This window comes from Ovis canadensis, chromosome 2, assembly GCF_042477335.2.
Source record: "Ovis canadensis isolate MfBH-ARS-UI-01 breed Bighorn chromosome 2, ARS-UI_OviCan_v2, whole genome shotgun sequence".
NCBI lineage: Eukaryota > Metazoa > Chordata > Mammalia > Artiodactyla > Bovidae > Ovis > Ovis canadensis.
In genome coordinates, this window is record NC_091246.1 from 252,953,089 (window position 1) to 252,975,329 (window position 22,241).

The 22,241-nt window shown below is 47.0% G+C and overlaps 1 long non-coding RNA gene and 1 other non-coding gene across 2 annotated transcripts; both read left to right on the forward strand.

Moving 5' to 3' along the window:
* Positions 1-4,160: 4,160 nt before the first annotated feature.
* On the forward strand, positions 4,161-4,364 carry LOC138434951 (small nucleolar RNA U3). Its single transcript, XR_011254999.1, has one exon. It is a non-coding gene; the product is annotated as a small nucleolar RNA U3 (small nucleolar RNA).
* Positions 4,365-9,847: 5,483 nt separating this feature from the next.
* LOC138433077 (uncharacterized) lies at positions 9,848-14,161 on the forward strand. The gene is made up of 2 exons (XR_011254133.1): positions 9,848-10,170; positions 11,624-14,161. It is a non-coding gene; the product is annotated as an uncharacterized lncRNA (long non-coding RNA).
* The last annotated feature ends 8,080 nt before the right edge of the window (positions 14,162-22,241 follow it).

Below are 22,241 nucleotides of genomic sequence, written 5' to 3' on the forward strand. Positions count from 1 at the left end.
TCTAGGAGGGGTTGTTTTGGTTGTTAACGATTAGGACTGAGGGGGCTATTGTTAGGCGATGTCTCAGCTTGCTGGTGTGTGGTGTTGGCCCGGTCCCATAAGGTGGGTGTTACCGTCAATTAGCATCGCTTCATTGATGAGAACATCACTTCATCTCTCTGCTGATCACTCACAGCAGCATCTTTCTCTGTCTCTCACTTCCTCTCTCTCTCTCTCTCTCATACACGTGCACACACACTCACACGCTACATAATTTAATTTGCAGAGCCCAGTGCACAATGAAAGCGCAGGGTCCCTGTTCAAAAATGACGGATTTCGAGCTGTCAAGATCAGAGCAGAGCATTAACCCAGAAGTGAGTTTGCACGGGGGGAGGGTTGGCTGCCGGGCCTCATGGCCTGTGCAGTCACCCGGCTTCACACTCACAGGGTCCCTGCTCTTGGCGCTGGGCCTGCGCCTTCCCTTCCCCTCACCTGCTGTGAATGAAGTCAAAAGTGCATCAATCAGAGCCGAGATTTGAGGTCTGTTATCTCGTGTCACCTGTCGACACCTGGATGAAGGCAGTGACGGTCCTGCCCATGTTATAGACGCCGAGGAGGGTCTGGCACTGGAACCCAGAACTCAGCTGAGGCCGAGGCTCGGGCTCACTTCCCCTGAACGCCCACCTCTAAGAGGAATAAGCCGCTTCATTCTTGGCGTCCTTCCTGGTGTTTTCCTTAATATTCTTTTCCTCTGAAGGAAATGGGGAACCTGGTAGAATAATGGAATCACCAAATTCCCCTAGCCAGGTGGGGGTCACCCTTCCCTTCAGTGAGTCCCCACCCTGGGGCCCCATGGTGTCCCCACCTGGACTGAATCACTAAGGGTTCCCAAGGGTGTGTGTCTCTAACTTGCCTCCTGCCGCTGTCCTTGTCTCTCTAGCCCCACCTGGACTCAGGAGCAACTTGTCTTCCTTTAACTTCTTCCCAAGGTGCCACACATCTGAGCAGCACAGGCTTTTGCTGAGATTTGGGGTCACAGAGGGAACAGCATCCCAGAAGAGCAGACAGCCAGAAGGTTCCATTGGGTGCTCATCCTCTTAGCCACCTCCAGGCCTCCTTCACCTCCCGGGCTCCTTCCTGATCAAGGGTTCCCTTGAGCACCTCCTGACTCCCCGACCTTTCCTCCCCAGCTCCTAGGATGCCTCCTCTCCCCCTTTCTTGTGCGTCCTTCCATCCGTGCATTCGCTCCTCATCAAGCCATCTATTGATCGTATGTGCCAGGTGCTGCGTTAGGTACTGAGATACAGGAAAGAAATGGTGGACAAGACTCCACCCCCACAGACTCCCAGTCTCGTGGGGAGACGGACCTGAAGTATCGGAAGCAAGCACACAGATAAGCTTCTGCATTTTGGTTGTGATGGGCGCCATGAAAGCAAAACGTGGAAAATTAGAACCACCTGGGGAAGACCCATTTTAGACTGCATGGCATTTAAGCTGAGATCTGAAAGGTGAGTGGACGTCAGCATGGGAAGAGTGTCCCTGATAGAGGGAGCAAGGTGGACAGGGACCCTGGAGTCCCTGGGGGAAGTTGGGGTTTTTTTGTGGAGTAGAAGGGCAACCTGGGTGTCTGGTCAGTAGTGAGCAAGGCGGGGAGCAGAGAAGAAGTCAGTGGAGGTGGGGAGGGCAGAGGGTGCAGGGTTCTGCAGCCCTGGAAAAGGGCTGGGGTATAATTCCCAGTTTAGCAGGAAGCGATTGGAAGCCTTTGAGCTTGGGAGTGACAGGATCTGAATTACATTTCAGGAAAGCTTCATCTGGCTGTTGGGTGGGAAACGAACAGGATTGCAAGGGCAAGAGTGGAAGAGGGGGCCAATGGCAGACAGTTTCAGGGTTTATGTGATGGATGAGGATGCCTGGGTCTCGAACGGTGGTGACAGAATCGGAAGAGGCAGGCAGAGCTGACGTCTATTCTGGAGGTAGACCAGTAGTCCGTGTGTGGTGCTTGGTGATGGGAAATGATTCTTGCATTTCTGGGACCTCCCCTCTCCTCTACAGCCCACTCGCACTCCGTGCCCAGCCTTCAGACATGTGACCCCAGCCACCCAGGGCCCTGAGTGCAGAACTGTGAGGGAGAAAGGCTGCTGGGCGCTTGGAGGACAGTAAAGATCCAGCCAAGTGTCAGATGGTGGAGGTCAAACAGGATGACCTTTAATAATCCTATTTTCTTACAAAAAATTTAAAAGATTGATGATGAGGTCATGTATTGGCAAGGAGTAGGTATCTTAAATACCATTAGCGGGAAAATCCACAGGCGAATCTTTTTCTTGGAATGTACTTTGGGGTTACCCATTTAAATTTAAAATGTGCATGACTATAGCTTTGGTTCCTTAGAAAGCTCCTCTAGAGGGAGGTGGGAGGGGGTTCAGGATGGGGAACACATGTACAGCCACGGCTGAGTCATGTGAATGTATGGCAAAAACCACCGCAATATTGTAAAGTAATTAGCCTCCAATTAAAATAAATTTTTTTTAAAAAAGAAATCTCTAGAGAAGTGAGTATGTACCTACACGTATGTCAGCTTGGGTGAGGATTTCAAGGCATCAGTGTGTGTATGTCAGAGACTGTAAACAACCCACATGTCCATCAGTTGTGGATGGGCAGACAAACTGCGATCCACCATGGAGACACTATGCAGCAGTTAAAATAAGTATGTGGATCTCCTTATACCAGCACGGAAAGACCTCCTAGGTCTGTGGGTAAGTGAAAAAGCAAACAAGTTACACATCAGTGCAGTACATACATTATAACATCGAATATGGGAAAGCAAAATCCTGAAAGAATGCTGCCTGTTTCTAAATGTGTTAAATGCACATACACCCGTGCAAAATGCATAGGAAAAAGATTCAAAGGCAGGATCGTGAACTCCTCACGTGGTCACTAACGGAACAGGATGGGCCCTGGGTCGGGTGGTGGTTAGAGACCTGCTGACCTTACATGTTTCGTTTGAAGATGTCACCCCGAATTCCATATTCGTGCATTACTGGCATAACTAAAAAGTTAAAACTAATCTGTATTCATTGCAAAGCCTCTGAAAGTACAGCTATGCAAATGAAGGGTAAAATACCTATATTACCTCCCAAAGAAGCCGTTATTGAGATCTTACTACACATGCTTCTCATCTTTTCTGTATTTTCCTATGCTTCAAAAATAAAAAATGGACTATTAAACATTCTGTTTTATGACCTGCTTTTTAATGCTATGTTTTGAGTGTGTCTCTATGTCATAAATACTCTCTCAAGCCAAGTTTTTTTTCTTCACTTTTTACTTATTTTTATTTTCATTAATTAATACCAAAGTATAGCTGATTGACAATATTGTGTGAGTTTCAGGTGTTAAGTGATTTAGTATACATACATATATCCTTTTTTTAGATTCTTTTCCCTTATAGGTTATTACACAATATTGACTATTGTTTCCTGTTCTGTACAGTGGGTCCTTGCTGGTTATCTAGTTTATGTTCAGTAGTGTGTCTATGTTCATCTCAAACTCCTGATTTATCCCCCCCGCTTTTCCCCTTTGACTTGCTTTCCCCCCATGAGTTGCTTTTCAATATCTGTGGGTCTGTCTCTGTTTTGTATAAAAATTGATTTTTATCGCTTTTTTAAGATTCTATATGTAAATGATATCATATGATATTTGTCTTTCTCTGTCAAGCCAAGCTTTTTTTAATGGGTGTATTTAATAGTCTGTGCTGCTTGCATTTACCGCCATGCGTTTAAATCCTCACATAGCTCATTTATACTCTTTCTGTTATCTACAACCTTGTAAGTGCATCTTAATTCAGCTGTCCAGTTGTTTATTTAGGATCATTTTATTCGGAAACTATGTGGGATGAAGCTATTTTAAAGCCTTTGATTCGCAGTGCCCAGTCGCCTTCCATAAATGGGAACCCACTGCAGGCTGCCCGAGGCAGGATGTTCCTGACAGGTCCCCTTTGCCTCAAGGCTTTTCAAGAGCAGCTTCTTATCCAGAGTGCATCAGTGGCGTTTCCCTCGTAGGCACCTTCAGAGACAGAGGAGACGTGTCTGGTCCAGGTTGGTCTTCAGAGGCACAGCTGCCCAGATGACCTTTTGAGGTCCCTTCTGGAACTGATCCACGGTTCCAGTAACAAGAAGATACACCATAAGACTATGCTTTCAGGCATCACGTCTGTAATTGGCTACTGGAGAAGCTTCTCTGGCCGTGTAGACCACAAGGAGGAGATGCAGCGTTCCCTCCCGAGCGTGGAGCGGCCCTTGGTGTTGCCTCTCCAGCGGCAACTAGCCTTTGATGATCATTTCTTCCCTTCCTTTGGGAGGGTAAGAGGGAGGGAATGCTGTCTGAGTGGGGGTGGGCGGGGGAAGGGACGGACCGTGCAGCCCGCGTCAAGGTTAGCTTCGACATGTGGCTGGGAGGGCCAGGGCCCCTGGGAGCATCTTCAAAGACCCTGTCCTCGGAGAGCCCAGTTCAGGAGTCAGATTCCCCTGAGGCCCACAGAGACAGGGTTCTGGCATGAATGTGCTTTACTTCCAAGGGTAGTGTTTAGTCGCTAAGCCGTGTCCAACTCTGCAACCACATGGACGGTACCTGCCAGGCTCCTCTGTCCGTGAAATTCTCCAGGCAAGCATACTGGACTGGGTTGTCATTTCCTTCCCAGACCAGGGATTGAACCCTCATCTCCTGCACTGGCAGGTGGATTCTCTACCACTGAGTGACCTGCAAAGCCCCAAAAGATGTGTGTACCTCCCCAGATAAGAGGCTTGGCATTTTGAAGGGCAGGGAGGGAGGGTTCTGCAGCGAGCCCCAAAGGGAAATGCTTAGACTCTGAGTTTTCCTGAGGGCTGCAGCAGCCTTGACCATGAGCTCTGGCGTCTGCCCCTGGTTCCAAGGACAGGCTTGGGGAAGGTGCCTCCAGCAAATCCTTGATTTCCCCTCCTTTAGACAACTTTTCCAGTCCAGCTTTCTCAGGGCAGTGCGCACACACATACCCATCGGACCTCCCTGGCGGTCCAGTGGTTGAGAATCCGCCTGCCAACCTGTAGGAGACACCGGTTCAATCACTGGATCAGGAAGATTTCACATGTTGTGGATCAACTAAGCCTGAGCACCACAGCTGCTGGTGCACGCACACCCTAGAGTCCACGCTCTGCCGCGGGAAGGGCCGCTGGAGTGAGAAGCTCACTCCCTGCCACCAGAGAGTAGCCCTGGCTCACCGTAACGAGAGAAAGTCCATGCACAGCAGTGAAGGCCCAGGGCCGCCAAGACAGAGGGACTCATCCACGTGACCCAGTCACGGCATGCCCAGCAACCACCCGGTCTGCAAGCCCCCTCCGCTGCTTCTCTATTGCTCCCTGCTTGGTTCTCCGCAAATACTAAGTGTGCTAAGAAATACAAGGGAATTCCCTGGCAGTTCGGTGGTTAGGACTCAGAGCTTTCACTGCCATGAAATACATACAATGAAATGATACTGTCATTACTGACTCTTCGCCCCCGCCCCGATTCAATCACCCTCAGCTGCACAGATCTCTCACATTCCTTTCCTCCTGTTCCCATGACCATCATCTCCCACCAAACCCTCATCACTGCAATAGGAGTGAACACTTCTATAGACCTTATTATCACGGGCTAGGCATCGTTCTTCAGCATTTTAACACTCGTGATTTTGTTTGAGACTCACAAGCCCCCAGAGAGGCAAAACCTCGTGGCCGGTCCCCCCTCTCCAGTCTCTCTCTCGGGATTCCACGCCATCCTCATGGTTACCAGAGGTATGGGTGCCTGCGTGTGGTAGCTTCATTTCCTGCTTCATTTTTTCAGTTTTACTTGTTTGTTTTGGCATGCAGCATCTTAGCTGCCTGACCAGGGATCGGACCCACGTCCCCTGCAGGAGAAGCGAGGGGCCCTGACCGATGGGCTGCCAGGGAATACCCTGCGTTTCCTTTTTTAAATTAAGGACATCCAGCCATGTAAATCAAATCCCTTACGCTTATACAGTAGAAGTGACAGATTCAAGGGATTAGATCTGATGGACTACCTGAAGAACTGTGGATGGAACTTCATGACATTGCACAGGAGGCTGTGATCAAGACTATCCTCAAGAAAAAGAAATTCGAAAGAGCAAAATCGTTGTTGAGGAGACCTTATAAATAGCTGAGAAAAGAAGAGATGCTAAAGGCAAAGGGGAAAATGAAAGATATACCCATTTGAATGCAGAGTTCCAAAGAATAGTAAGGAGAGATAAGAAAGCCTTCCTCAATGATCAATGCAAAGAAATGGAGGAAAACAATAGAATGGGAAAGACTAGAGATCTCTTCAAGAAAATTAGAATTACCAAGGGAACATTTCATGCAAAGGGGCTCGATAAAGGACAGAAATGGTATAGACCTAACAGAAGCAGAAGATATTAAGAAGAGGTGGCAAGAATACACAGAAGAACTATACAAAAAAGATCTTCATGACCCAGATAATCACGATGGTGTGGTCACTCATCTAGAGCCAGACATCCTGGAATGAGAAGGCAAGTGGGCCTTAGGAAGCATCACTATTAACAAAGCTAATGGAGGTGATGGAATTCCAGTGGAGCTATTTCAAATCCTACAAGATGATCCTGTGAAAGTCCTGCACTCAATATGCCAACCAATTTGGAAAACTCAGCAGTGGCCACAGGACTGGAAAAGGTCAGTTTTCATTCCATCCCAAAGAAAGGCAATGCCAAAGACTGCTCAAACTACCGCACAACTGCACTCATCTCACACGCTAGCAAAGTAATGCTCAAAATTCTTCAAGCCAGGCTTCAGCAATATGTGAACCATGAACTTCCAGATGTTCAAGCTGGTTTTAGAAAAGGCAGAGGAACCAGAGATCAAATTGCCAACATCTGTTGGATCACTGAAAAAGCAAGAGAGTTCCAGAAAAACATCTATTTCTGCTTTATTGACTGTGCCAAAGCCTTTGACTGTGTGGATTACAGCAAACTGTGGAAGATTCTTCAACAGATGGGAAAACAAGACCACCTGACCTGCTTCCTGAGAAATCTGTATGCAGGTCAAGAAGCAACAATTAGAACCGGACATGGAACAACAGACTGGTTCCAAATAGGGAAAGGAGTACATCAAGGCTGTATATTCTCACCCTGCTTATTTAACATATGCAGAGTATATCATGAGAAACGCTGGGCTGGATGAAGCACAAGCTGGAATCAAGATTGTCGGGCGAAATATCAATCACCTCAGATATGCAGATGACACCACCCTCAGGGCAGAAAGTGAAGAGGAGCTAAAAAGCCTCTTGATGAAAGTGAAAGAGGAGAGTGAAAAGTTTGGCTTAAAGCTCAACGTTCAGAAAACTAAGGTCATGGCATCTGGTCCCATCACTTCATGGGAAATAGATGGGGAAACAGTGGAAACAGTGAGAAACTTTGGTTTGGGGCTCCAAAATCATTGCAGATGGTGACTGTAGGCTTGAAATGAAAAGACGTTTGCTTCTTGGAAGAAAAGTTATGACCAACCTAGACAGCATATTAAAAAGCAGAGACATTACTTTGCCAACAAAGTTCCGTCTAGTCAAAATTATGGTTTTTCTAGTGGTCATGTATGGATGTGAGAGTTGGACTGTGAAGAAAACTCAGCACCAAAGAATTGATGCTTTTGAACTGTGGCGTTGGAGAAGACTGAGAGCCCCTTGGACTGCAAGGAGATCCAACCAGTTCATCCTAAAGGAAATCAGTCCTGAATATTCATTGGAAGGACTGATGCTGAAGCTGAAACTCCAATACTTTGGCCACCTCATGCGAAGAACTGACTCATTAGCAAAGACCCTGATGCTGGGAAAGATTAAAGGCAGGAGGAGAAGGGGACAACAGAGGATGAGATGGTTGGATGGTATCACTGACTCGGTGAACATGAGTATGAGTAAACTCTGGGAGTTGGTGTTGGACAGGGAGGCCTGGCGTGCTGCAGTCCATGGTGTTGCAAAGAGTTGGACGTAGCAACTGAACTGAACTGAGCCATGTAAACATATAAATTAAATAATAATAAATGCATATACCCAGCATCCAACTTAGGAGAGCCAACATTATTAACTCCTGAAGCTTCCCCATGTCTCTCCTTGATCTGCCTCTTCCTCTCATCTGGAGGCAATAAGTACCCTGAGTTTGGGATTTATCACTTCTTTGCCCCTTTCTTTGTAGTTTTCTCACAGATGGATGCAGTCCTGAGAAACGCGTTGCCTAGTTTCGCATGCCTTTGAACTTTGGAGAAATGAAGTTGAACTGTCTGCATCTTCCTGCAGCACGCATGTTTTTGATCTGCATTTTGTTTATGAGACTCACTCATACGGCTGAGTAGAGCTGTCACGCATGCATTTTCACTCCCGTGATGCACTCTACTGTACAAACCAGCCACAGGTCACGGCTCCATTCTTCTCTTGGTAGACGTAGGGATGCTGCCGTTAATATTTATTGCACCCCCTGATGCACGTGTGTAAGAGTTTCTAGGTGAGGCAAACGGAATAGAAATGCTGGGTTGGAAGATACGCACACCTGAACTCGACCAGACAATGCCAAGTTTCTCTCTAGAGTGGTTGCGTGAATTAACACTCCCAAAGCAGTGTACAGAGCCTGCATTGTCCCGCAACCCTGACGACACTTGGTGCTGTCAGTCTTTGATGCAGGCGCCAACCTGGTGGGTGTAGATTGGTGCGCTGTGGAGGTTTTGCGTTTGCATCTCCCTGATTCGCAGTGAGATTGAATGTCTATTGGCAACGCTGTCTCCTTGTCTGTGCGATGCTAGGTTACAGCTCTCGTCTTTTTCCGCTCTGCCATCGTTTTCTTATTGTTTCTTTAGGAGCTTTTCATATACTCTGATCTTGATCTTTTGTAAAGTACATGCATTTCAACTAGTCATTTCCCAATCTGTGGCTTACCTTTCCGCTTTCTAAATGGTGCGTTTTGGTGAATAGAAATTCTTGTTCTTAACGCCGTGGAACTCATTGATGAGATCTGTGCTTTTTTGTGTGCTTTTAAAAAAGTCCTTTCCTCCCCTGAGAACATAGTTTTCTCTACTTTCTTCTAAAATGTTGCCTTGCATGTTTAGGTCTTTAGCCAAAGGAACTGATTTTATATAAATAAGGATCTAATTTCAGGTTTTCCCTTTCAGATAAGCAGCCGTTCTAGCTCTCTGTATTGAGCAGTTCATCTTCCGCATTATTTTTGAAAACCACTCTTCTCTAGATCACATTTCTGTTATGCTCGAGTCTGTTTCTGGACTCGCTCATCTGCTCCCTGGCCTATGTGTCTGCCTCTGAGCCAAGGCCAAACTACTACAAAGACCAGGGCTTTAAACCAAGGCTTAGAGGTCACTGGATGTTGTGTGTGCTGAAACCTGGTAGGCCAAGCCCTGCTCCTTGTAATTCTTCAGGAATGTCTCAGCTCCTTTTGGCCCTTTGTCCTTCTTTATAAATTATAGAAAGAGATTGTTCTATGTCATGAACACCTGGTTGAGAGTTTATTTGAAACTGCATTGAATGATAAATTAATCTGTGCATTAATTAATTTCTATTAATTAATTAATATAATTAATTAACTATACTTTATTTCATTAACATTGGTTTATATTTCCCTGCACGGTTGCCCTTTTTTTCCATTGTTCTAGTTTACGTTTCCAGTCGTACATCTGGGATCATTTCCCTTCAACCTGATGTACACTTTTTAAAGTTCCCTGGGTGAGAGTTGCTTCAAATTTTTAATTGGTGCATGGCTGATTTAGTATGTTGTGTTAGTTTCAGATATACGGAAAAGTGAATCAGTTATACATACGTATTTTTTCTTTCTTTTCAGGTTCTTTTCCCATATGCATTATGGCAGAGTATTGGGTAGAATTCTGTGCTATACAGCACGCCCGTCTTAGGCATCTGTTTTATATGTAGCAGTATACATGGTGGGCTTCCCAGGTAGTGCGAGTGGTAAAGAACCTGCCTGCCAACGCAGGAGACGCAGCTTTGACCCCTGAGTCAGAGAGGTCTCCTGGAGGCAGGAAACTACAACCTGCCCCGGTGCGCTTGCCTGGAGGATCCCATGAAGAGAGGAGCCTGGCAGTCCAGAGGGCTGCAGAGCCGGACACGACTGAAACGACTTAGCACGGCAAAGCGCAGGACAGCTCAGTATGTATCTCAGTCTCAATCGTCTGATTTATCGTGTCCCCCGACTCTTCCCTTTTGGTCACCGTGCATTTGATTTTGAGACCTGTGAGTCTATTTCAGTTTTGTAAATAAGTTCATCTGTGTCATTTTTTATTAGAGTCCACAAGTGATATCTTATGATGTTTGTCTTTCTCTGTCTGACTTACTCTTGATGAAAGTTTATATGTGGTGAAAGTGAAGTCGCTCAGTCGTGTCTGACTCTTTGTGACCCCGTGGACTGTATTGGTGTCAAGACACCCAATTTATTCATTTGAGGATTTTGTCTTTGTTCTTGAAAGATAGTTTTTCCAGGTATACAATCTTAGGGACAATTATTTTCGTTATAGGACAATTATTTGTCCCTTTGAAAACATTATTCCACTGTCTTCTGGCTATAGTTGTTAATACTGAAAAGTCAGCTGTCCAAGCATCCACGTTTCTTGGTTAACCATCTGTTGTTTCCCCTCTGACTGTATTTTCTCTTTGACGATGTTATTCTGCAGGTGCATTATATTATACATACATGTGAATTTAAACTTCGATCTTTCTTTACGTTTTCTGTGTTACATGTATTACAATACATATGATTCAAGTATTTCATCAATTGTAAAAAATTCTCCGCTGTTATCTTTGCAGCTAAGCGTCTCTCCCATTATGAGTGTTCTCCGGCTGCTGTTGACAAATGGCCACAAACTTGGTGACTTAAAACCACAGACATTTATTCTTTCACAGTTCTGGAGACCAAAAGTCCTAACCAATATGGCTGGGCTGAAACCAAGGTGTCAGTGGAGCCGTGCTTTCTCGAGGCTGAAGGGGGAATGCCGTTCTTGTCTCTTACAGGGCCTGGTGGCCGCCACCCTCTTGGCTTGTAGCAGCATCAGTCCAGGCTTGAAGGGCGGTGTCCTCAAACCTCTCTCTGTTTTGTCTCCCTGTAGACTTCTCTGTGTGTTGTCAAATCTCCTGCTCATAAGAGTACAAGCGATAGCATTTAGGGGCTCAGGATAATCTATGCTAATCTCCCTCTTCTCTGACTCTTTCTTGCATCTGCAAAGATTCCTCCCCCCTTCACCACTTTTCATATATGGTAACGTTTACAAGTTCCAGGCATTAGGACACGGGTATCTTTTGCAGGGCTGTTTTCAGCCTTCTTCACTGAACTCCAAAGAGGTGTGTGTCACAGCCTCTCATTTGATCCTCCATGTCTTTAGTTTTTTTCCTGTAGTTTATAATCTTATCTCTCTGTTCCACATTCTAGATAAGTTTCTTCAAAGATATCTTCAGTTTCCCCAATTATCTGTTCACCTCTATATGGTCTGCTATTTCATCCCGCCATTGATTTGTAAATTTCACTTGATATGTTTTTCATTCCTAGAAGTTCTGTTTGGTTCTTTTTCAAATGTCCATGGTAATTTTCATTATTATTATTATTTTTTAGGCGACATGGTGGAGGTGGCCGGTGTTGGATGAACCCAGATTTGGGACGAGCAAAGAAAGTTCCACCTTTGCCTCCTCCGAGCCAAAAGCCGAAAGCCTTGGTATTTTTTATAATCTCCCGCTCCGTGTTCAGTTTGATTCTTTGAATTGATTCAGTTCTTTAAACTGAATGTGGCTAGAGAAACATCCAAAACTCTTTTGAGACATTGTACCATGAAAATGATCAGAGAAATGGGCCCATTGCTGGAGGGGATGCAGGGTCAAAAAAAAAAAAAAAAACTGTTGAGAAATTACTTTACGGTGAGATAGTGATATGTATGGTGATGAGAATGACCCAGCAGACAGGGGCCAGCTGACAGGGCGATGTCCTTGAATAGGGGAGGACAGACAGCTCCCTTGCACAGATGGAGGAAAGGGACTCAGGTGCAAGCTGGAGAGTTCACTTAACACCACGGTGGGAGTGCGGAGCAGAGCCACCTAGACTGGAATGAAGTGATGGACGGATGTGAGCCATCCCTTCTGGTTGCTTCTGCTTCCTTAGCGTATAGGAAGGAAGGCTCTTAGCTGAGGAGGAGGACGGGGCAGAGGCGTCTGGGCTTCGAGAGAGAGGAGGTGTGAAATGCTCTTCTAGGAGAGCAGGAGAGTGAACGGGCTGGGAAACGGGATGGGCCGGCAGCCACAGAATACCACGTGTGAGTCGTGGGCTGGACTTGATGGCACCGATCACCTAAAGCACAGACTTGACCAAGTCCATCCCCATCTTCAAACCCTTATTCACTCCCACTGCTCTGAATTCCTCTGTATGGCAAGGCCCTCCGTGACCCCAGCTTTACCAGATCCCAGGTGCGAACTTCACACCAGCACCCCGAGCTGCTTGCAGTTGAGCGGATTTCGCGCCTCCCCGCCACGGCTCTTGCTGCTCCTGCGTCCCAGCGCGCCCTGCCTGCCTCTGCCCTCCAACGGGGAGTCTGTCCGTGTTCCCCTCTGCCTCCTGGCCCTCACCCCGCAATTCCTCGCACAGACTTTCTCATCTGTTACGGCTCCTGTAAAACGTCACTGGCGGCACTTCCCTGGTGGTCCAGGGGTTAAGAATCTGCCTGTCAGTGCAGGGGATCTGGGTTCAGTCCCTGCTCTGGGAAGATCCTACGCGCTGTGGGGCAGCTAAGCCCATGTGCCCCACCTGCTAAGCCCGTGCACCATAGAGCCTCTGCCCCACAACAGGAGAAGCCCGTCACGGGGAGCTTTTGCAGGGCGATGAGAGAGTACAGCCCCTGCTCACCAGGACCAGACAAAAGCCCCCGAGTGGCAGTGAAGACCCAGCACAGCCTAAACAAACTGAGAAAGCAAAGCCGCCACTGGCTCTCAACTGTTTACGATTGTGCCTCATCCGCCCTATCAAGGGCACAGACCACATCCCGTCTTTTCTGGGCCCTGCCGTCCTGCTCTGAGCAGGTGCACACACGCTGTCTGCTGAGAGGACTGATTGAGGGGGCTTCTGGAGGAGAGCTGGGTCAGGCTGGCAGGGCTGGGAGACCGCGGAGAAAAAGCCAGAACAGGGGCCAGGAAGCTGAGCCAAGCCCTGAGGTCAGGAGACAGCGGGCTGGGCTCCCAAATGCAGGGCGGAGAGGGAGGCGGGTGGAGAGGCTTCGGGAGCCAGGGGAGAGCATGGGGTGCAGCCGCGAGGTCCGGGACACGCGTCCTCCAACGCTGAGGACCTGCGAGAGTGACGCTGCTGTCACCTGGTCCTGGTGCTGCGGAGGGGCGCAGGCTGCTGGGGAGGGGCCAAGCGCTTTTCTTTCTGGGCATCACAGACTTCTAAAGGTAGAGAGATGTCCCCCAGTCCCCCTTCAGTCCCCCGGTTCCAAAGAGCCATTCAAGTCCTAACAAGCTCCAAACATGCCCACAGGGAATAAGGGAATGGGGATCTGCAGGTGGCCCGCAGTGGTGCCAAGGGCAGCACTTAGGGGTCAGGCTCCTGGTCCCCCCACAAGCTGTGGTGCTTTGGGCTAGCTGCTCTGCCTCATTGAGCCTCAGTCCTTTAATCTGTAAAAGGGGACTGATGAAGAAGACACATAACCCAGTTAAAAAGTGGGCAAAGGAATATGAATAGATACACTTCCAAAGAAGATAGACAGATGGCCAGTAAGCAAACGAAAAGCGGCTCTACACCCTTAGTCGTTAGGGAAATGCAGGTCACAACCACGGTGAGACACGACTCAGCCCACTAGACAATAACAAGTGTCAGCAGGGGTGGGCAGAGATGGAACCTGCATGCATGGTGGTGGGAATGTGAGATGGTGCAGTTGCTTTGGAAAAGCAATTTCTCAAAATAGTGAACACAGAGTTAGCCTAAGACCTAGTGATTCCACCCTTAGTTATCCACTTCAGAAAAACGAAAACTTGTACCCACCCAAAGCTCACACGTAAATTTTCATAGCAGTGTTATTCATGATGGCCCCGAATGGAAACAATTCAAATGTCCCTCATCTGGTGGATGGAGAAACAAAACCTGATGTTTCCATTCCATAGAATACAAAAATGATCGAAATATTGAAACCGCTACAAAATGAATGAACTCAAAAGCATGCTAAATGAAAGCAGCTAGCCTCAAACGACTGCATGCTGTATGATTCCATCTATGTGAAATGTCCTAATAGACAAATCTATACAGATGTAAAATAGCTTCAAGAATGCCTGGGGCTGGTGGGGGTGCTGGCGGTAGGGACTGGAGAGTGGCTCTAAATGGACAACATTCTAATGTTGGATTGTGGTGATGGTGGCCCGACTCCGTAAAATATAATAGAGCACATAGAATTACTCCCTGTGGGTGAATCTTGTGGTATGCAAATTATGTCTCAGTTCAGTTCGGTTGTTCAGCTGTGGCCGACTCTTTGAGACCCCATGGACTGCAGCACGCCAGGCCTCCCTGTCCATCACCAACTCCCGGAGTTTACTCAAACTCATGTCCATTGAGTCGGTGATGCCATCCAACCATCTCATCCTCTGTCCTCCCCTTCTCCTCCCACCTTCAATCTTTCCCAGCATCAGGGTCTTTTCTAATGAGTCAGTTCTTCGCATGAGGTGGCCAAAGTATTGGAATTTCAGCTTCAACATCAGTCCTTCCAGCGAATATTCAGAACTGATCTCCTTTAGGATGGACTGGTTGGATCTCCTTGCAGTCCAAGGGACTCTCAAGAGTCTTCTCCAACACCACAGTTCAAAAGCATCAATTCTTCGGTGCTCAGCTTTCTTCATGGTCCGACTCTCACATCCATACATGACCACTGGAAAAACTACAGCTTTGACTAGACGGATCTTTGTTGGCAAAGTAATGTCTCTACTTTTTAATATGCTGTCTAGGTTGGTCATAAATTTTCTTCCAAGGAGCAAACGTCTTAATTTCACGGCTGCAGTCACCATCTGCAATGATAGTGGAGCCAAAACAATAAAGTCTGTCACTGTTTCCATTGTTTCCCCATCTATTTGCTATGAAGTGATGGGACCAGATGCCACAATCTTAGTTTTTTTGAATGTTGAGTTTTAAGCCAACATTTTCACTCTCCTCTTTCACTTTCATCAAGAGGCAAACCATTCAATATCACAGTTATCCAAGTCTATGCCCCAACCAGTAACACTGAAGAAACTGAAGTTGAACGGTTCTATGAAGACCTACAAGATCTTTTAGAACTAACACCCAAAAAAGATGTCCTTTTCATTATAGGGGACTGGAATGCAAAAGTAGGAAGTCAAGAAACACCTGGAGTAACAGGCAAATTTGGCCTTGGAGTGCAGAATGAAGCAGGGCAAAGACTAATAAAGAAAATGCGCTGGTCCTAGCAAACACCCTCTTCCAACAACACAAGAAAAGACTCTACACATGGACATCACCAGATGGTCAACACCAAAATCAGATTGATTATATTCTTTGCAGCCAAAGATGGAGAAGCTCTATACAGTCAACAAAAACAAGACTGTGGCTCAGATCATGAACTCTTATTGCCAAATTCAGACTTAAATTGAAGAAAGTAGGGAAAACCACTAGACCATTCAGGTATGACCTAAATCAAATCCCTTATGATTATACAGTGGAAGTGAGAAGGGTCTAGATCTGATAGAGTGCCTGATAAACTATGGAATAAGGTTCATGACGTTGTACAGGAGACAGGGATCAAGACCATCCTCATGGAAAAGAAGTGCAAAAAAGCAAAATGGCTGTCTGGGGAGGCCTTACAAATAGCTGTGAAAAGAAGAGAGGCAAAAAGCAAAGGAGAAAAGGAAAGATATAAACATCTGAATGCAGAGTTCTAAAGAATAGCAAGGAGAGATAAGAAAGCCTTCTTCAGTGATCAATGCAAAGAAATAGAGGAAAACAACAGAATGGGAAAGACTAGAGATCTCTTCAAGAAAATTAGAGATACCAGGGGAACATTTCATGCAAAGATGGGCTCCATAAAGGACAGAAATTGTATGGACCTAACAGAAGCAGAAGATATTAAGAAGAGGTGGCAAGAATACACGGAAGAACTGTACAAAATGATCTTCACGACCCAGATAACCATGATGAGGTGATCAACTAATCTAGAGCCAGACATACTGGAATGTGAAGTCAAGTGGGCCTTAGAAGCATCACTATGAACAAAGCTAGTGGAGGTAATGGAATTCTAGTTGAGCTGTTTCAAATCCTGAAAGACGATGCTGTGAAAGTGCTGCACTCAATATGCCAGCAAATTTGGAAAACTCAGCAGTGGTCACAGGACTGGAAAAGGTCAGTTTTCATTCCAATTCCAAAGAAAGGCAACGCCAAAGAGTGCTCAAACTACTGCACAATTGCACTCACCTCACACTCTAGTAAAGTAATGCTCAAAATTCTCCAAGCCAGGCTTCAGCAATACGTGAACCGTGAACTCCCTGATGATCAAGCTGGTTTTAGAAAAGGCAGAAGAACCAGAGATCAAATTGCCAACATCTGCTGGATCATGGAAAAAGCAAGAGAGTTCCAGAAAAACATCTATTTCTGCTTTATTGACTATACCAAAGCCTTTGACTGTGTGGATCACAATAAACAGTGGAAAATTCTGAAAGAGATGGGAATACCAGACCACCTAACCTGCCTCTTGAGAAATCTGTATGCAGGTCAGGAAGTAACAGTTAGAACTGGACATGGAACAATAGTCTGGTTCCAAATAGGAAAAGGAGTACATCAAGGCTGTATATTGTCACCCTGCTTATTTAACTTATATGCAGAGTATGTCGTGAGAAACGCTGGACTGGAAGAAACAAATGCTGGAATCAAGATTGCTGGGAGAAATATCAATAATCTCAGATATGCAGATGACACCACCCTTATGGCAGAAAGTGAAGAACTAAAAAGCCTCTTGATGAAAGTGAAAGAGGAGAGTGAAAAAGTTGGCTTAAAGCTCAACATTTAGAAAACGAAGATCATGGCATCTGGTCCCATCACTTCATGGGAAATAGATGGGGAAACAGTGGAAACAGTGTCAGACTTTATTTTGGGGGGCTCCAAAATTACTGCAGATGGTGACTGCAGCCATGAAATTAAAAGACACTTACTCCTTGGAAGAAAAGTTATGACCAACCTAGATAATATGTTCAAAAGCAGAGACGATACTTTGCCGACTAAGGTCCATCTAGTCAAGGCTATGGTTTTTCCTGTGGTCATGTATGGATGTGAGAGTTGGACTGTGAAGAAGGCTGAGCGCCGAAGAATTGATGCTTTTGAACTGTGGTGTTGGAGAAGACTCTTGAGGGTCCCTTGGACTGCAAGGAGATCCAACCAGTCCATTCTGAAGGAGATCAACCCTGGGATTTCTTTGGAAGGAATGATGCTAAAGCTGAAGCTCCAGTACTTTGGCCACCTCATGGGAAGACTTGACTCATTGGAAAAGACTCTGATGCTGGGAGGGATTGGGGGCAGTAGGAGAAGGGGACGACGGAGGATGAGATGGCTGGATGGCATCACCAGCTCGATGGACGTGAGTCTGAGTGAACTCCAGGAGACGGTGATGGACAGGGAGGCCTGGGGTGCTGCCATTCATGGGGTCGTGAAGAGTCGGACACGACTGAGCGACTGAACTGAACTGAACTCACTTTCTGCCATAAGGGTGGTGTCATCTGCGTATCTGAGGTTATTGAAATTTTCCCCAGCAGTCTTGATTCCAGCTTGTGCTTCATCCAGCCCAGCATTTCTCATGATGTACTCTGCATATAAGTTAAATAAGCAGGGTGACAATATACAGCCTTGATGTACTCCTTTCCCTATTTGGAACCAGTCTGTTGTTCCATGTCCAGTTCTAACTGTTACTTCCTGACCTGCATACAGATTTCTCAAGAGGCAGGTCAGGTGATCTGGTTTTCCCATCTCCTGAAGAATTTTCCACAGTTTGTTGTGATTCACACAGTCAAAGGCTTTGGAGTAATCAATGAAACAGAAGTAGATGCTTTTCTGGAACTCTCTGGCTTTTTCCATGATCCAACAGATGTTGGCAATTTGATCTCTGATTTCTCTGCCTTTTCTAAAACCAGCTTGAACATCTGGAAGTTCACGGTTCATGTCCTGTTGAAGCCTTGCTTAGAGAACTTTGAACATTACTTTGCTCTCATGTGAGATGAGTGCAATTGTGCGGTAGTTTGAGCATTCTTCGGCATTGCCTTTCTATGGGATTGGAATGAAAACTGACCTTTTCCAGTCCTGTGGCCACTGCTGAGTTTTCCAAATTTGTTGGCATATTGAGTGCAGCACTTTCACAGGATCATCTTGTAGGATTTGAAAATAGCTCCACTGGGATTCCATCACCTCCACTAGCTTTGTTCATAGTGATGCTTCTAAGGCCCACTTGACTTCCCATTCCAGGATGTCCGGCTCTAGGTGAGTGATCTCACCATCATGGTTATCTGGGTCACTAAGCTCAGCCAAGCAGCTGACCCGCCTGCTTCGAGCTTAGATGTGTGGGACTATGGTTTGGGGAAGGCTTTGGTTTGCTCTGCCTGCTGCCGTGTTGGCCCTGAACCCAACTATGAAGGACAGTATTTAGGACAGTATTTAGGTGTGCCTTTGGCTATGCAGGTGTTTTTTTTTTTTTTTTCTGATTTACGGGGTTGGGGGGGTGGTCCACTCTCAGGAGAGGGCCTGGTGGCTGGACAGGGAACAAGGACACTGGTGTGGCCTTCTTTGTGGTCTTAGTGACTCAGGAACAAGGCAAGCGTCTTGATCTTTTTCCTGGCTCATAAACCAAGTTTATGGGGTACTCTCTTTGGATTTGCAGTGGGCTAGAAGGGCTGCTGTGGGGGCAGCCCAGGGTGGCCCTGGGGAGCCTGGAACCTGCAGCCCTGGATTTGTGTTGGGGACCCCCGTGAGAAAGTAGGCTTGTACTTGGGCAGGGTGAGTGCCACCCTGGGGCCTGTGTGCTTTGTCTAGAGGGCAGTAGGGGTGGGGGTGGAGCTGAGGAGGGGGAAGGAGACGGGAAATCATGTTTCCTGAGTATCTCACCCCAATCTGCTGAGCAGGGCACGGGGGAGTCACGGAGACAAGAGCCATTTCCCGGCTCTCGCAGAGCCCCCAGCACTTGGAGGGCTGACAATCGGAATCTGACAATCGGAATCACGGTGCAGTAGTAACAGGACAGGCTGGGACCTCCCCGGTGGTCCAGCGGTTAAGACTCCGTGCTCCCAATTCCGGGGCCTGGGTTCCGTCCCTGGTCAGGGAACTAGATCCCACACGACATGGTGAAGACTGAAAGTCCTGTGTGCCACAACTGAGGCCCAGTGCAGCCAGATTAAAAACAAAGAAGTGAGCAAAAGAAATCAAACAGCGGACAGTGATGGGGCCTCTCTCTAGGTAAGGGCTTCCCAGGTGTCGTCTCATCCAAGCCTCACAGTGATACCGGGAGCAACCTTCTGTTGCCGCCCCCATTTTATAGGCTAAACAGCTGAGGCAGAGCAAGGCTCAGTCACTGGGGCAGTGACAGAGAACTAGAGCTGAGAAGAGCCAGACTGGACCCCAGACTGTCCAGAGCCTGCAGGCTAAGCCTCCTTTCCTGCTGCCTCACCAGGGCCGGGGGGCATGGAAGAGCCAAGGGGAGGGAAGGGTCTGCTCTGTCGGGGTGGGAGGGGGTATGCAGCAGTCTCCATACTGATGCCTGGTTGGGGCTTTGAAGGATGCATAGGAGTTAGGTGCAGAAGGGGCAGGGAGGATGGTCCGGCAGAAGGAACAGCCGTGCATAGGCAGAGAGGCCTGAGCTGACTCAAAGGGTTTGGGGAATTACAGGTGGTTCAGTCCGGCAGGAGCAGAAAGCAGAAGCACCCGGAGGTGAGGTGGCCAGAGATGAGGCTCGAGGCGAGGAGGGCCTGACTGGTTCTGCTCAGTGATTAGGGCTCTGTGCTTGACGCCGTCCCTGCCCTCCAGGGCGTTTCCTGAGCTGTGGAGATGAGCCATGTCATCAAGAAATGATGATGGGAGCTTCTCTGGCAGTCCAGTGATTAAGACTCTGCACTTCCAATGCAGGAGGAACAGGTTCGATCCCTGGTTGGGGAACTAAGATCCCATATGCTGTGCAATGAGGCAAAAAGAAAAAAAAAGATGAAAAATCCACTGACACGCAGGTACCAGTGTGGGAAGGGGAGAGGAGGGAAGTCTGCCCTGGGTCCGGGAGGGATGGGCTATAGCAGAGACTTCCTGGAGGAGGGGCTATCCTGCTGGAGTTAACAGGAAGAAGAGGTGTCTGAACGAAGGTAGAGAGGTTTGAAAGAAAGTACTAGGTGTATTTGAGGGACATGAAGAAAATGAATGGGTGGCGAGAAAGATCAGCAAAGCATACGTGATGTTCAGCCCTGCCCACCAAATGCCCCTTTGGAGTCTGACCTTAGTTCACATTCTGACTTTCTGCTGGCTGGCTGTGTGGCCTCGTGCAAGTCACTAAACCTCTCTGAGCCCCAGTTTCCTTCTCACCTGTAAACTGGGTGGAAACGAATGATGATAACCTCCTAGAGTTCTGATGAGGGATTGACTCACTCTGGTACCATCACAAGATCTTGGCCGTGTCAGCCAACCACCTTAACCAGGGGTCAGAAAACTTTTTCTGTAAAGGATCAAATAATAAGTATTTTAAACATTGTGGGCTATTTGGTCTCTTTTGCAACTACTTAGCTCTGCCGTTGTGGCAGGAGAGCGGCCTTAGGTAAAATGTAAATCAATAAACATGGATGTGTGCCAATTCAACTTGGTTTCTGGACCCTGAAATTTGAACTTCATATATTTGTCACGTATCACAAAATATTCTTCACGTTTTATTCTCCACTCCCTTCCCCCAGACTGGGCTCCCTCTGTTACAGAGCAGCTTCTACAGTCATTAAAAACATTTTCAGGTCATGAACCATACAAAGTCTGGCAGTGCAACAGAGTCGGCATGCAGGCCACAGTTTGCTGACCTCTGACCCAGATTATCATTTCTTTAATATTTTCTTTAGTATCATTGACATATACTCACTAATAGATAGCCAGTGGGTAGCTGCTGTATAACACAGGGCGCCCAGTCTGGGGCTCTGTGATGGCCTAGAGGGGTGGAATTGGGAGGGGGGAAGGGAGGCTCAAGAGGAAGGGGAGATATATATATATAAAATTATGACTTTGCTTTGTTGTGTGGCAGGAACCAATACAATATTCTAAAGCAATTCTTCTCTAACTAAAAAAAGAAATATTTTCTTTAGATTCACCTTGTATTACTTAAATAAATTCATTTGAAAAGGAAAATTTACATCCCTTAATAGAAGATGATGGTGAAAATAACCCTAGAAAAGCAAACTGGCATCATTAGATTTTCACCAGGTCCAGCCCAAGGGTCCAAGCCTGGGGTCTGTTCTGTCTGTGCTAAAGAGACAGGGAGAGGTTCCAGGGACAAACAGAATGAGATAGACTTTCTCCTGGTCAAATTTAAAGAAAAAAATGTGGGAAAAGAATGACTAAGAGGTCATCTCACTGTTTAATGCCGCATCCTGTACGGCCTAACGTCCTCTTGTGGGAGGCGCCACTGGAAATACCATCACTGCGCCCGGCCCTGGTCATGGAGACCACTGATGGCGTGTGCTGAGTTCTAATCATGGGAGGCAAAATGCTGCCTGTGACCTGCTGTGAGCCAGCCTCTACCAGTGTTCTGAAATCACCTAATGACAAGTTGATGGCCTGTGCAGGGAATTATTACTGTTAATAAAATACTAATCGTAGTAATGGGGATGAATTTGGGCTGATGAGACCTTAGTGCCCGAAGGCCGCCAAGCGTCTTTGAAAAGCATCGTTAAAATAATAATTAAAATTGCAGCAAGAGTGACTCAAGGTCATGAAAGCAAGTGAGGCCCTGTGGAAGAGGCCGCAGAGAAAGTCTTGGGATCCCACCTGCCCTGCTCCAGGCAGAGGCCTGCAAGAGGCTCTTGAAGATGAGATAAACAGAGTTGGAAATTTGTTGGAGGTGTTGAGGCCCCTAATGAGATGATGACTTTTAAAGATTAATTAATTGCGGCGCTCAATCTATGTTGCTGTGCTTGGACTTTCTCTAGTTATGGGGAGCAGGGGCTCTTTGCTGCCACGCATGGGCTTTGCATTTCGGGGG